Source organism: Syzygium oleosum, unplaced genomic scaffold (genome assembly GCF_021117445.2).
Source record: "Syzygium oleosum isolate NSW1041296 unplaced genomic scaffold, Sole_v2.1 Sole_v2.36, whole genome shotgun sequence".
NCBI classification, from domain to species: domain Eukaryota; kingdom Viridiplantae; phylum Streptophyta; class Magnoliopsida; order Myrtales; family Myrtaceae; genus Syzygium; species Syzygium oleosum.
In genome coordinates, this window is record NW_026607520.1 from 2,755,445 (window position 1) to 2,769,305 (window position 13,861).

The 13,861-nt window shown below is 40.7% G+C and overlaps 1 non-coding gene and 1 pseudogene across 1 annotated transcript; one reads left to right on the top strand and one right to left on the bottom strand.

The window, feature by feature from the left end:
* Positions 1-4,646: 4,646 nt before the first annotated feature.
* On the bottom strand, positions 4,647-13,478 carry LOC130135647 (uncharacterized; annotated as a pseudogene).
* LOC115667676 (small nucleolar RNA R71) lies at positions 13,405-13,511 on the top strand. The gene has a single exon (XR_004004076.1). It is a non-coding gene; the product is annotated as a small nucleolar RNA R71 (small nucleolar RNA).
* The last annotated feature ends 350 nt before the right edge of the window (positions 13,512-13,861 follow it).

Genomic DNA, 13,861 nt, shown 5'->3' on the forward strand with positions numbered 1-13,861 from the left:
TGCATCCACACTTATTCCGATTATTACGACCGCTCACGGCCACAACTGACACTCGCGTCGATGGTCTTCTGGCGTAACCGGGCATCGTTCCGCCCCATCGGGTATGGTAACGTCTCGACCTCTCTCGAAGACGGCATTCACTTAAGAGTATCGTTCCGAAATCTATCCGCAAACGGCATTCGAGATTCATTAGGTATCGTCCCTCACAATCATACCGGTACAGAACCATTGATGTGATCACGCAAGTATATCAAGTACTCAAGCCAATTATTGTCTTTCACTTAAGCCAATGCAAGAGTGTTTAATGCTTACACAGTTAGAATATATAAAATCCCACACACATAAAAATGCATGAAAATAATCAAACGTGAACAACCGCAATCCTTGGTCATGCGAAATTTCACATACTTCACTTACAAACCTTCCTTTTAAAGATGGACACACGCAAGATGACATATAACGTCGGTTTCTCATAAACCCATAATTATGACAACATGAGACTTCTATTGCACTAGACCATCACATGAGTACATGCACCTCACCTTGGTTTCCATAACATATACGTGCACCAAGGAAACATACAAATTCACGCAGCAATTAATAACAAGAATAAGCATAGCGAAAGTATTTCATGAGCAAACCATACAAAATTTGCTATACGGGCTTCCTCTTCCTAGAACAAGCAATAATCAACCCTAACAATTACGGAACCTTAAACTTGAAACTTAATCCAACAACGCAGAATCAAGCCCTATCCGAGGTATAGATAATTTATCTACGACACAAGCAATATCACAGTAGAACAAGCTTGATTAAGACTCAACCTAGGTTCGAAATGTGTAGAATAACATCCTATCCACGGATTATAAGAACTACTTACTAAACCGGTTGAACTACGGATAACGATGAACGAACGGCGACGGCGGACGAACGGTGACGGCTGACGAATGGCGATAGCATCACAGTGGCGTGACGGCGGTGAGGCGGCTCGGCAGCGGACGACAGTACGGCGATGGCAATGAGGACGATGCGGCGGCGACGATGGGCGGACGGCGGCACAGCGGCAAGAAAGGGAGGGCGTGAGAGAGAGAGAGGGTGAGGGAGAGAAAGAGAGAAATGAGAAGGGTTCTTCCCTAAGGGTTCTTGCAAAAAGGCCAATAATACAAATGCATTAATGACCCTACCATCTACCCTAGCCTAAGTCTCCTTAATTTGCTCCCATCCAAACAAATTCATGGCCAAGAAACCATCTTGAAAACTTCCCCAACAAGTCTCACACTTAGGCTTGCATGGCTACTAGAATAGGCACATGCATTTAGTTGGGGACAAACTAAAGGAACCAAACAAGAAACTAACCAAGTCGGTCTCTTCCCCTCTCCTTCAAAAGTGGCACCCAACCTCCACAAAACAAGACCGCTCTTGGTCTCTTCCCAAATCAAACTTCTAGAAGGTGCATTAAATGCTAAACTATAGGTTAATATACATAGGACACCAATCATGCACATGGCACATTAATGTGCAATCTTCTAAAAATCAACAAAGGTCAAATGTGGGCAAGATGGGCTTTACCCTCTTGATTGGTAACTAAACAAGGCCAAACAAGTCCATTGTACTTGTCTTGGGTGCACGCCTTCGTTGGGCTTCCTATGCTTAACTTGTGTCCACTTGTTCGAAGATTAATGGTCCAATGATGCGTAATTAAGCATCGTCCAAAAAGGTTGTCTCTTAATTATCCATAAACCAATACTCGTAACTGGACCGAGTTCTATGGTCACATTCACTTGGAAGAGCCTCTAACAGGGGTCGGATTGAGAATATCACACATGGTCCATAACTCTTTCTCTCTTTGTTTCTTCAATTAGCTCTAATTTGAAACAAATAGGGCTCATTCTCTGTCTTTGTTCTCTAAATTAGCAACGCAAGTGTACGTATTGAACAAGTAATAAAGTGATGAATTAAAGTATCGTTCCCATAGAGATTGTAGACAAATCAATCAAATTACTTACTAAAGGTGAAAAATTCTCAACTTTATCTAACCAATTAAAGATTTAATAAAACAATCAAAATTCTAAAGAAAACTAAATTAACCTATTACGATTGAAATTTCCGAAAACTAAATTAACCAAGGCAGCAAACCAAAATCGAAAATAGAAATTCACAAACTAAACCTAGAAATTTCGAACATAAAGAAGCAAGAAGCAAAGGACTTTGATCAAGAATTAAAAACGTTAGAGCATCCGATTTCACTTAACCAATCAAGATTAATTAACCAAGCTCGTCATGCAATCAAATTGAAATCATAGTGTGATGATAGAACTTCCTAATTTAAATTACTATCATTGGTCCAGTATAGCAACCCTGCTTAGATTGAGCAACCCACACTTGGTCCATGTGAATTTAAGTAAACCTAAGTGCATTAAAATCTATGAATGTTCCCGGATTCAATAAACCACCCTCGATTTACTTACTACCGAAACCACACAAACAACCTAGTATATCTCTATCTAAGTTAAATTCATGGCTATATATCATAAAGCACTCGCATAGAATCTCCTTTCGGTTTCATCATGCAATAAAAATCATTCAAGTGGTGATCAAGCACTTCAAAGCATTAAGAACATGATATATAACTCACACATACGAGATCTAGAATTGCATCAACAACTCTTGAAAATTAATCAATCATAGTTAAGCTACATCGTAGCTCTAACAACAAGTAGTCTAGAACATAATGAACATTAAACTAAAAACAATAACTAAACTAAACATGATGAAGAACTAGAACAGATTCACCAAGAATAATCAAAATGCTTGATTTTTTTGTCGCCTCTTCCTTCTTCTTCCTCTTCTTCTCTCTTCTGAAATCACGTTTTTATACCTCCTCTTGTTTTCCAAGAAACCTTAATCACAATAGGATTGCAATTGAAGGTTCTTCCAAATTAGGACTCCTCTCAATAATAAAACTCCTTTTTTAGCTTGGACTTTGATTTTCTTCCCAAAATAGGCTTGATTCTTCTTGATTTCAGATTTGCATAGCTTTGATCTCCAATTTGGGAAGCTTCTACACGATTTAGGAACAATTGGATTGTTATGGATACATTCACGCAGCTTAGGAGGACAAAACGCGTGGAAAGCCGGCAAATTACAAAATTAGTCCCTGAGCTTCCTTTAACTTTAATTACCTACAAAAATTAATTAAAATAAATAAAGTAGGCATCAAATTCAATTAAAACTAAGCAAATATTAAGTTAAAATAATAAATAAACTCTATATAAAATAGAATTATCAAATACCCCCAAACTTAACATTTTGCTAGTCCTCGAGCAAAAGCAAGATATAAGACATACTCAAGCTAACAACCCCCTCCATGACTTCCTTCCATAATTGCTCGAAATCACAATTCAAAGAAAAACACAAATTTCATCCAAAATTGAAATAGATTCATAAATTAAAACCGATTATAACTATGTAATCCAAGTGTGTGTGTGAGTCCTCATCTTTTCGAATTATATGCAATCCAAATAAGTTCACATTGGTATGCAACCTCTCAAAAACTCTTTATAATTATAATCAAATCTCATAGGTTTGCTTTTCATTCCTCTCTCCACTAATGTAAGCTAATCATCCAATCAAAAATCAATAGGACTTTCCTCAGGTTGTAATGTAAGGCTGAGCTAACGGTGAGATAATGGTAAATTTAAGCTCAAATCACCCATGAACACATTGATTTCTAGGATCTAATTAGAGCACATGCCACTATCCCCAATTTCACATCTTCAAAATAATCTTTCTGCCACTACGGATCATCATTCTTCCTCTTTCTTTTCTTTTTTTTTCTCTTTTTTTTTTCATTGCTTTATGGTGGAGTTCCTCCCTAAGTCCCTCCTAATATAACTTGAACATTCCCAACCCATTGAGTATCCAAAAGGCTCACTCAATTGAAAGTTGGATAGGGAACCATAAAAGCAATTTTTTTTTTTGAAGAAGAAGATACACCCCAAACAGCCATAGCAATCAAATTATTTCCATGCTCCACCCTTCCTCCGAAATTGCTATTATGCTCAAATAAACTTTTATCTTAAAAAAAAATCAACATTTTCATGGGGCGTGGGACAATGATATAATTTGGCAAAAGGTAAGCTAAAAAGTACGTGGGTGCCAATAAAAGATTGGATAATAATTAAGGCTCAACGGGGTGACTATAGATAAATAAACAGGGTTGGCTTGAAAGGATCAATCGGTCCAAAAATTGCGTAAATCATTTTCTCAGTTAGATGTAGCCTAGGATTTCGCCTCAAGAGAAAATCAAACAAATTCTAAGATTTGGGTGAGATCTAAGAAAATCACATACTTCACATGAATATTCTCTAGATGTACACACTACTAAAAAATTAAGGACTTCTAGTGCTCAGTAAGTGGATCGACATCATCAGAATCAGAATTAACTCACATATCATTCGCAAGTTTGAACAAAATTTAAATTTTCCTAAGAATTGCAAAAATTCACAACAAGGAATGCAACAAAAAAAAATTCCAGATTTAGCCAAAAAAATTTTGAGCAAAAATTTTGTGTCCCCTCAAACTTGAATGAAGCATTGTCCTCAATGCTGGAAAAAAATTAAGATAGAGAAACCCCCCTGGAATATGATGAACGCATGCCATAGGGGTATTTGGGGTTGAAAGCTTGGAGAAAACTTGAAGATAGTTCCTTTATAGTTTGCAGCCAAACTCTTCCAACTCTTCTAGGCAGGCGAAAGCAAAGCAATGGTGGCTGTCTGGGAGTCGAAACCACCTCCAAAGTAGGGCTTGAGATGTTGACCGTTCACTTTAAAGGTTTCCTCCTTATCATTAACAACTTCAACTGTTCCATAAGGGAAGATCTTGGTGATAGTAAAAGGTCCAGACCATCTTGACTTCAACTTACCTGGAAAAAGACGAAGACGTGAGTTATATAATAAAACTCTTTGACCTATATGAAACTCCTTTCTTAAGATGTGCCTATCATGCCATCTCTTGGTCCTCTCCTTATAGATCTTGGCATTCTCATATGCTTCATTGCGGAACTCATCCAACTCATTCAATTGCAACAATCTCTTCTCACCAGCTGCCTGCATATCGAAGTTAAGAAAACGTACTGCCCAATATGCTTTATGCTCTAACTCAACAGGCAAATGACATGCTTTTCCATAAACAAGTCGAAAAGGTGACATACCAATAGGAGTTTTATAAGCAGTTCTATAAGCCCACAATGCATCATCAAGTTTAATTGCCCAATCCTTCCTATTAGAATTCACTGTCTTTTCCAATATTCTCTTTATCTCCCTATTAGAAATTTCAGCTTGACCACTAGTTTGAGGGTGATAAGCAGCAGCTACTTTATGTGTCACACCATATTTATGCAAAAGTTATTCAAATTGCTTATTCAAAAAGTGTGTACCTTGATCACTTATAATAGCCCTAGGTGTGCCAAACCTGGTGAAGATATTCTTTTTCAAAAATTTAATAACAACTCTAGCATCATTAGAAGGCAAAGCTACGGCCTCAATCCATTTAGAAACATATTCCACAGCAACCAAGATATAAGTATTACCATATGAAGGTGGAAAGGGTCCCATGAAATCCATACCCCAAACATCAAACAATTCACAGATTAAGATATTGTTTAAAGGCATTTCATGTCTTCTAGATATATTACCAGTTCTTTGACACTTATCACATGCACCAACATAAGAATATGCATCTCTAAATAGTGTAGGCCAATAAAAACCAGACTGTAAAACCTTAGCTGCAGTCTTGGAGGCACCGAAGTGACCACCTGCCTGTCCATCATGGCAATGAAAAAGAATGTTAGGTATTTCTTCATTGGGAACACATCGCCTAATAACTTGATCAGCACATACCTTAAACAAGAAAGGATCCTCCCAAAAATAGTGTTTAACATCAGAAAAGAATTTCTTCCTTTGTTGATAAGTCAATTCAGAAGGGAGAACCTTGCTTACCAAGAAATTAACATAATCAGCATACCAAGGGGTTTCGGTTTTGACAAAGAAAAGTGCCTAATCAGGAAATTCATCTAGGATTGGTCTTTCTTCGACAGGGGCATTCGGCAATCTAGAGAGATGGTCGGCCACTAAGTTTTCTTTCCCTTTCTTGTCTTTGATTTCCAAGTCAAACTCTTGCAGCAGTAAGATCCACCTAATCAACATAGGTTTTGAATCTTTCTTTTCAAGCAAATACTTAAGAGCAGAGTGGTCAGTGTAAACAATGACTTTGGAACCAATCAATTAAGAGCGAAACTTATCAAAAGCAAACACTACCGCCAAAAGCTCCTTTTCAGTTGTGGCATAATTCAATTGAGCTCCAGATAGGGTGCGACTTGCATAGTATATGGTTCGAAAAATTCCATCCTTTCTTTGTCCAAGTACGGCTCCAACAGCCGAGTCACTAGCGTCACACATCAACTCGAAAGGCAAATCCCAAGTAGGCGCAGTCATGATACGGGCCGAAATTAACTTCTCCTTCAATGTGTTGAATGTGACATTCCGAAATTTCCACCAATTGAAATTTATTGAATAATTGAGTTTTATGAGATGTGCTCGCGGTAAATTCTCGCCCGGAACTGATCATTCCTGGGGATGCTAACCATTAGGGAAAGGCTATTAGGGGGAATTAAATTCGCGCGGCTAAAGGAAATTCGATCGTGAATGGATTTCGACCATTAAATCGCGTAAGTGATATTTTGAGCCACTGTTGGCCGATCCAAGGATAGTTAGGGGTCAGTTCGCCACTGTCCTAGTAGTAAATCGCGGGTGATTCCGTTGGACCACGAAACGACTTGACGAATGATTCCGAAATTATACCGAACGATCGTACCCCTCGGATCAAGTGATTGATCTTCGCGATTTTTATGACAACCGAGATCGTCACGCACCGAACGGACTTGCACGTGACTCGATTCAGTATCAGTCATGAGTCGATTCTGCGAATTTCCCCAGCAAGCCGCCCGTTAGCTCGAGAAATGCTCGAGTTGCGTTTAATAGAATTTAATTATTGAAATTTTGCCCAAATTGGACACCGGAAAATTAGGAAGTCACGACGGAACGCCAGGACGACGTTGCACGTGACACGTGTGAATTTTTGGTGCGCTTAAATCCTTTGGAAAAATTTGATTTGGGCAAGAAACGGAAAATTGGACCATTTTACCCTTGAGAATCACAAAAGGGTTAGTTTTGAGGGCAAGGGGTATTTTGGTCATTTTGTGGTTTGGTCCAAGTACACTATTTAAGTCAAAATTGGTCTTCCTTCCCCATTCTGTCTCTCCCCTTTTTGCCGTGAAGAACACCCCTTCCCCTTTTATTTTTTTTCTCCTTGGCCGTGAGTTCTTCCTTGGCCATTCTCTCCATCGCCGGCGACGCCGTTCGCCGCCACCACACCGGACCACCCTCAAGCCACCGTCCACGCCGCCGTACGCCACCATCACCCCCTCCCGCCGTCCCTCTCTCTCTCTCTCTCTATTTCCCTCTCTCTCTCTCTTGGCCGTGAGGCCCTTGGCCACGCTCAAGCCACGCCACCGCCGTCCAAGCCGATCGCCGCCACCCGGAAGTTGTACGTTGTCGCCGTCGTCCCCGATTAAGTGCCGCCGCTTTTCGTTCTAGCCGAGAAAGCCTAGAACGCGGTAAGTCGTCCTCTAATCCCGATTTAGGAAATTGGGTATCGCCGGATAATTGAATTTTTGGGGTTGAAATTGGAGTTGTTTGGGCGAGGAACGTTGGGGTTTTAGGTTGGGAATGTGTGGCGGGCCTTGAGGATTAGTTTGGGAATTTTTGGAGAACAATTTGAGGTGAAATTGAAACTGTGAAGCACTGTTCATATGCTGCGAATCACTGTTCACGAGCTGTGATTTACTGTTCACGAGGCTGTGATGCTCGGTTCGGGACGCAAGTTGGATTTTTAGAACCGGTATTTAATGGCAAGGAAGTCCCATGAAGGACCGGAATCAATTTGGCGTCGTTTGGTGGGAGAAAAATAGAAATTTATGTGTTTTACGTGTGTTTTAATTATAATTGAGTTGTGGTGGTAGAATTGTGTGTGCATCTGTGCAATGGGCTGGTGTAAATATGTTTGATTCGTGCACGTTTGGGTTCAATTGAAATGATTGTTCAATTGACCATGTGATATGCTGAGTTAGCCGATGCGGGTAAGTCGCGCCTAAACCTAATTTAGGACTTCGGGTATCGACGGGTAAATTCGGACGAAATCAGTATGAAATTAGGTGCGGAATTACATGGATAGGGGTTGAAAATTTTATGGCGGACCTTAGGAATTAATTCGGCTAATATTTATTGGAAATTCAGAAAATTAGGGGCTGCGAATTACTGTTCATATGCCTCGAATCACTGTTCACTGGCTGTGGATTACTGTTCACCGAGCTGTGATGGTCCGATTGGGATGCAAGTTGAATTTTTGGAACCTAGATATTATGGCGAGAAAGTCCCGTGAAGGATCGGAATTAATCCGACGCCGTTTGGTTGGAGAAAAATGGGAATTATCGTATTGGATGCATATTTAAATTATTAGTAAATTGTAGTAATTAAGTTGAGTATGCTGTGGCGTGCTGTTGGGTATGAGAATGATACCGTTGAGTCCGGCTCTGAGTTTTATGTAAGTGTCGGGAAGAGTCGGTGGTGTGATTTTGTGGTTTGAGTGCAGAAATTACTGTTCACGAGCTGTGGGAGTACTGTGCACTGTGCTGTGGTGAGTCGTTTGATGCGTGCTCGGTACCGTTAGGTCCGTCTTGGAATTTTATGAAAATCCCATGAAGGGCTGAAAATGATTTGAAAACATTTGAACAAAGAAAAATGTTGTTTTATGCGAAAATGTGCTTTTGTGTGAAAATGGTGATGTGGTGAAGTGTGGGGTGCAAATGTGCACGGAATTTGAGGCAATGGCATGAGAAAGTGAATGTGGGATCGGACCGAGGCGTGTGATGCTCGGGGCGCGATCGAGGGGCCTGAGGCGTGAACGAGTACGCGGGCCGGATGTGGTGAGTGGTCGCAGTGTACCTGAGGCGTGTACGTTTACGCGGGTCACTGGCGAAGAATGAGAAAGAGGAAATGAGAATGGACGGAATAATGGGATAAGAGTGGTATATGCGTGTGTTTACATCTGACAGGATTGAGTTTGAATGATGTTGTGCGCATGTTTGAGCCTGGCAATATTATTTGTTGTGCCTGCAATGTGATGTTTCAGCGTGTGGTGATATTGAGTGTTTGAATTTAATTGGCGCTCATGGTGCATTGCATTGCATAACATGGACACGCATTGTGTATGCCGAGAGTGAGGTATGTGATGAAATTGTGTGAGAATGCGTGTCTGTCATGAGCATGTGATCACCTAAAATGCCCGAAGCGTTATACGCCGGGTTCGGATAATAATAAGTTGTGTGATCACCGAAGGACCTTTTCAGTCGTGACCTTCGGGTCGATACCGTCCTCATGCACTTTGAAGGGGACGATGCCCAGTACGTCCCGGAAGACGACCATCCTCATGCACTTTGAAGCAGGCTCTGGTTCGTAAGGAGATCGGTGTTGCGCCTCATGCACTTTGAAGCTGTAGACACCGGGCCGGATCGGTTGCTCGCGCCTCATGCACTTTGAAGAAGCAACGCACCGGGCCGTTAATAATGTGGACTCGAGTCGTAATTAATAATAAATTGGGAAATTGCCAGTGTGCAGTGTGGGCCAGTGGGCCGGAGAATGCGTATGACATGTAGACGACATTTGCATGCATGGAACATGCATAGACTGGCATGCGAATGTATGAGAATCGGTGCATGAACGTGTGATTGACATACGTGTGATTATGCGTGCCACGCATGTGCCGTGACTATTGTATGTTGATCTGCCTAACCTGCAGGGTCAGATAATTGTCTGACTATTGTGGTATTGTGATTTGAATAATTGTTTCCAGTCAGGAGATTGCATGCTAGCCTAGCCTAGGTTGGGTTTAGGGGTGAACTTACTGAGAAGTGTTCTCACGGTTGTTTCAACCAACAATTTCAGAACCCCGACAGGACCCATGAATCTTCCGCCACCGCCACCAGAACGTTTTGGAGTCCTCAGTGGATGGGACGGTATAAAGGGACTTAGACTCAGAGGACAAGGAATCAGACTCAGAATGGGTTTTTGGCTAGCACCATTTTTGGAGTAATAGTAAACCCAAGTTTTCATCCTTGGAGTATCGGTTTTTGAGAAAGGCGATATGCATGTATATGTATGGGACAGTTTATAAATGTAAATATTATGATATAAGAAGAAAATGAAAAAGATATGTATATTCTCCCTGATTTTTCTCCCCAGTTTTAATTGTCCGGGTTTAATTGTTGATATCCGCTGTGGTAGTAAATCTCTGATGGGGTTTTGAGGTCAGCGATATTCCTGGGACGTCGCTTGAATCGACCAGAGGCGGTGTCGCGTGCCGTAGGGGTTCGGGGCGTGACATTGAATGCCTGCAAACAATCATCAGAGAAGTCAAATTTAGAATCTTTTTCCAACAATTTAGAAAGGGGTCTAGCAATCTTAGAAAAATCTTTAATGAAACGCCTATAAAATCCTGCATGTCCCAAAAATCCTCGAACAAGCTTCACAGAGGTAGGAGGCAGCAGTTTTGAAATAACTTCAATCTTAGCTCGATCTACCTCAATTCCTCTTATAGAGATCTTATGGCCTAGCACAATCCCTTCCTGCACCATAAAGTGACACTTCTCCCAATTCAGGACAAGGTTAGTCTCCTCACATCTTTGTAATACCAAAGCTAAATTATTCAAGCATGAATCAAAAGATGAGCCAAAAACAGAAAAATCATCCATAAATATCTCAATATATTTTTCCATCATGTCAGAAAAAATAGCCATCATGCATCTTTGAAAAGTAGCAGGCGCATTACAAAGACCAAAAGGTATCCTCCTATAGGCAAAAGTACCATAGGGACAAGTAAAAGTAGTTTTTTCTTGATCCTCAGGTGCAATAGGGATTTGATTATAATCAGAATATCCATCTAAAAAGCAGTAAAACTCATGCCCTGCAAGTCTCTCCAATAATTGATCAATAAAAGGCAAAGGAAAGTGATCTTTACGGGTGGCATCATTCAATTTTCTATAATCCATGCAAACACGCCATCCAGTAACTGTTCTAGTAGGAATCAATTCATTATCATCATTAGGTTGAACAGTCATACCTCCTTTTTTGGGAACAACTTGCACAGGACTTACCCAAGCACTGTCAGAGATAGGATAGATGATCCCTGCATCAAGTAGCTTAATTACCTCAGCCTTCACCACCTCCTGCATTTTTGGATTGAGCCTCCTTTGGGGTTGGATGATCAATTTGAATTGCTCTTCCATCAATATTTTATGCATGCATATCGAGGGGCTTATTCCTTTAATATCTGCAATGATCCATCCTATTGCTCCTTTATGATCTCTCAGGACTCGGAGTAACTTTTCCTCCATCACACTTGTCAAAGAAGAAGAAATAATTACTGGAAGAGAGGACACTCCATCAAGAAAAGCATATTTAAGATGAGATGGTAAAGATTTGAGTTCTAGAATTGGTGGTTCTTCAATAGAGGGTTTCGATTTCTTCAAATTCGATCCCAATTCTTCGAATTTCGGTGGTCTAAATCTCAGAAGAGGTGGATTTGCTTTCAAAAATTTCGTGTACTGCTCGACCTCTACAGCTTTGGCTTCTTCTTTGCTTGGCCAAACCAAGCATGCCTCCAACGAGTCTTCAATTGTGGCTTTACTAAAAATTGATTCCACAAGCCTATCAACTGCATCGACTCTCAAACATTCACTCGGCTCAGCAGGATATTTCATGGCTTTGAATACATCAAAAGTGACTCGGTCATCTTGAACTCTAAGAATTAATTTTCCTTGTTGCACATCAATTAGAGCTCTCCCTGTTGCTAGAAAAGGTCGGCCTAGGATGATCAGGACCTCGAAATCCTCCTCCATCTCTAAGACAATGAAATCTGCAGGAAAAATAAACTTGTCAACCTTAACTAGAACATCCTCCACTATGCCTCTCGGGTATTTGATCGATCGATAGGCTAACTGAAGAGATACGGTGATAGCTTTTGCTTCCCCTAAACCTAATTTCTTAAAAACAGAATAAGGCATTAGATTAATACTTGCACCTAAATCACACAATGCCTTATCAAAATAAGAATTACCAATAGTACAAAGAATAGTAAAACTCCCTGGATCTTTCAACTTTGGTGGTAACTTATTCTGCAAAATAGCTGAACATTCCTCATTAAGCTTCACAGTCTCATAATCTTCCAATTTCCGTTTGTTTGCCAAAATTTCCTTCAAAAATTTCGCATAACTAGGCATCTGGGCTAAGGCATCTGCAAAAGGAATATTAATGTGCAATTTCTTAAAAACATCAAGGAATTTAGAGAACTGCTTATCTATTTTGTGTTGCTGAAGTCTTTCCGGGTATGGAACTGGCGGCACATATGGCTTTGGATTGTCCGGAAATAACTTGCTTCGAGGTGGATCAGCTTTGAAGGGTTCAATTTCGGGTGCGTTGGCTCCGGGTGGTTCGATTTCTTTCTTCTTTCTTGCTGCTTCATTAGACAAATTTCTGCTAACTTCTTTTCCACTCCTCAAGGTGATTGCTTTTGCATTCTCAACTGGATTCTTCTCAGTGTTGCTTGGAAGGGTACCATACGGTCTTTCCGACAAATGGTTAGCTAACTGGCCAACCTGCTTCTCCAGATTTCGAATGGATGCCTCCTGATTTTGGAACCTCACATCAGCACTTTTAATGAAGTCTTGAGTTGTTTGAGCTAGCTTAGTAACCATCTCCTCAAGGTGATTGTGCTGTTTCTCCTCAGGCGGCCTAAATGATGGTGGTGGTGGTCTCGGCCCTTGCTGATTTTGGTTGCTCCAGAGAAATTCGGATGGTTTCGCCATCCAGGATTATAGGTGTTTGAATATGGATTGTTCGGGGAGGCTCGCTAAAATTTCCAACAAAGTTAGTATTTTCAGGAGGATGTGTGAAAGGATTACCTACCTGACATTCGGTGCTAGCATGGCTTCCATTGCAAAATTCACAAGTCGGGCCTTGAATCTTCAACACTGAGTCGATCTTTTTGTTTAAAGCAGCAAACTCTGCGGCAATGGTAGTATTGACACCGACTTCATGAATTCCACTCGACTTTCTAGCAGATAGCCTCTCAATCGGCCATTGGTAGCTGTTAGCCGCCATCTCCTCCAAAAGATCAAAGGCTTCCTCAGGCGATTTATTGTTCAACGTCCCTCCAGCTGCGGCATCAATGGTAGACCTCAAATTCGGCATCACTCCATTGTAGAATGTATGCACTTGCATCCAAATTGGTAGGCCATGATGCGGACAACGCCTTAGTAGTTCTTTAAACCTCTCCCATGCTTCGTACAGAGAATCACCATCCATATGTACAAAAGAAGTAATATCGTTACACATCTTGGCAGACTTAGCAAGAGGAAAGTACTTACTAAGGAATTTTTTAGCCATGTCATTCCAAGTTGTGATAGATCCTGCAGGAAGAGAAGTTAACCACGTCTTAGCTTTATCACGCAAGGAAAAAGGGAATAATCTCAATCTAATGGCATCATCAGTAACGCCATTATATTTTATAGTGTCACAAATTTCAAGAAAATCATCTAAATGGATATTAGGATCATCATTGGCAATCCACTGAATTGGACTGCGTTTTGAAGCATCTGAATTAAGGAAGGCTTAATTTCGAAATTGTTAGCTTGTATGATTGGCCTTCTAATGCTCGATGTTGATCCTTGGACCGTAGGTGCGGCATA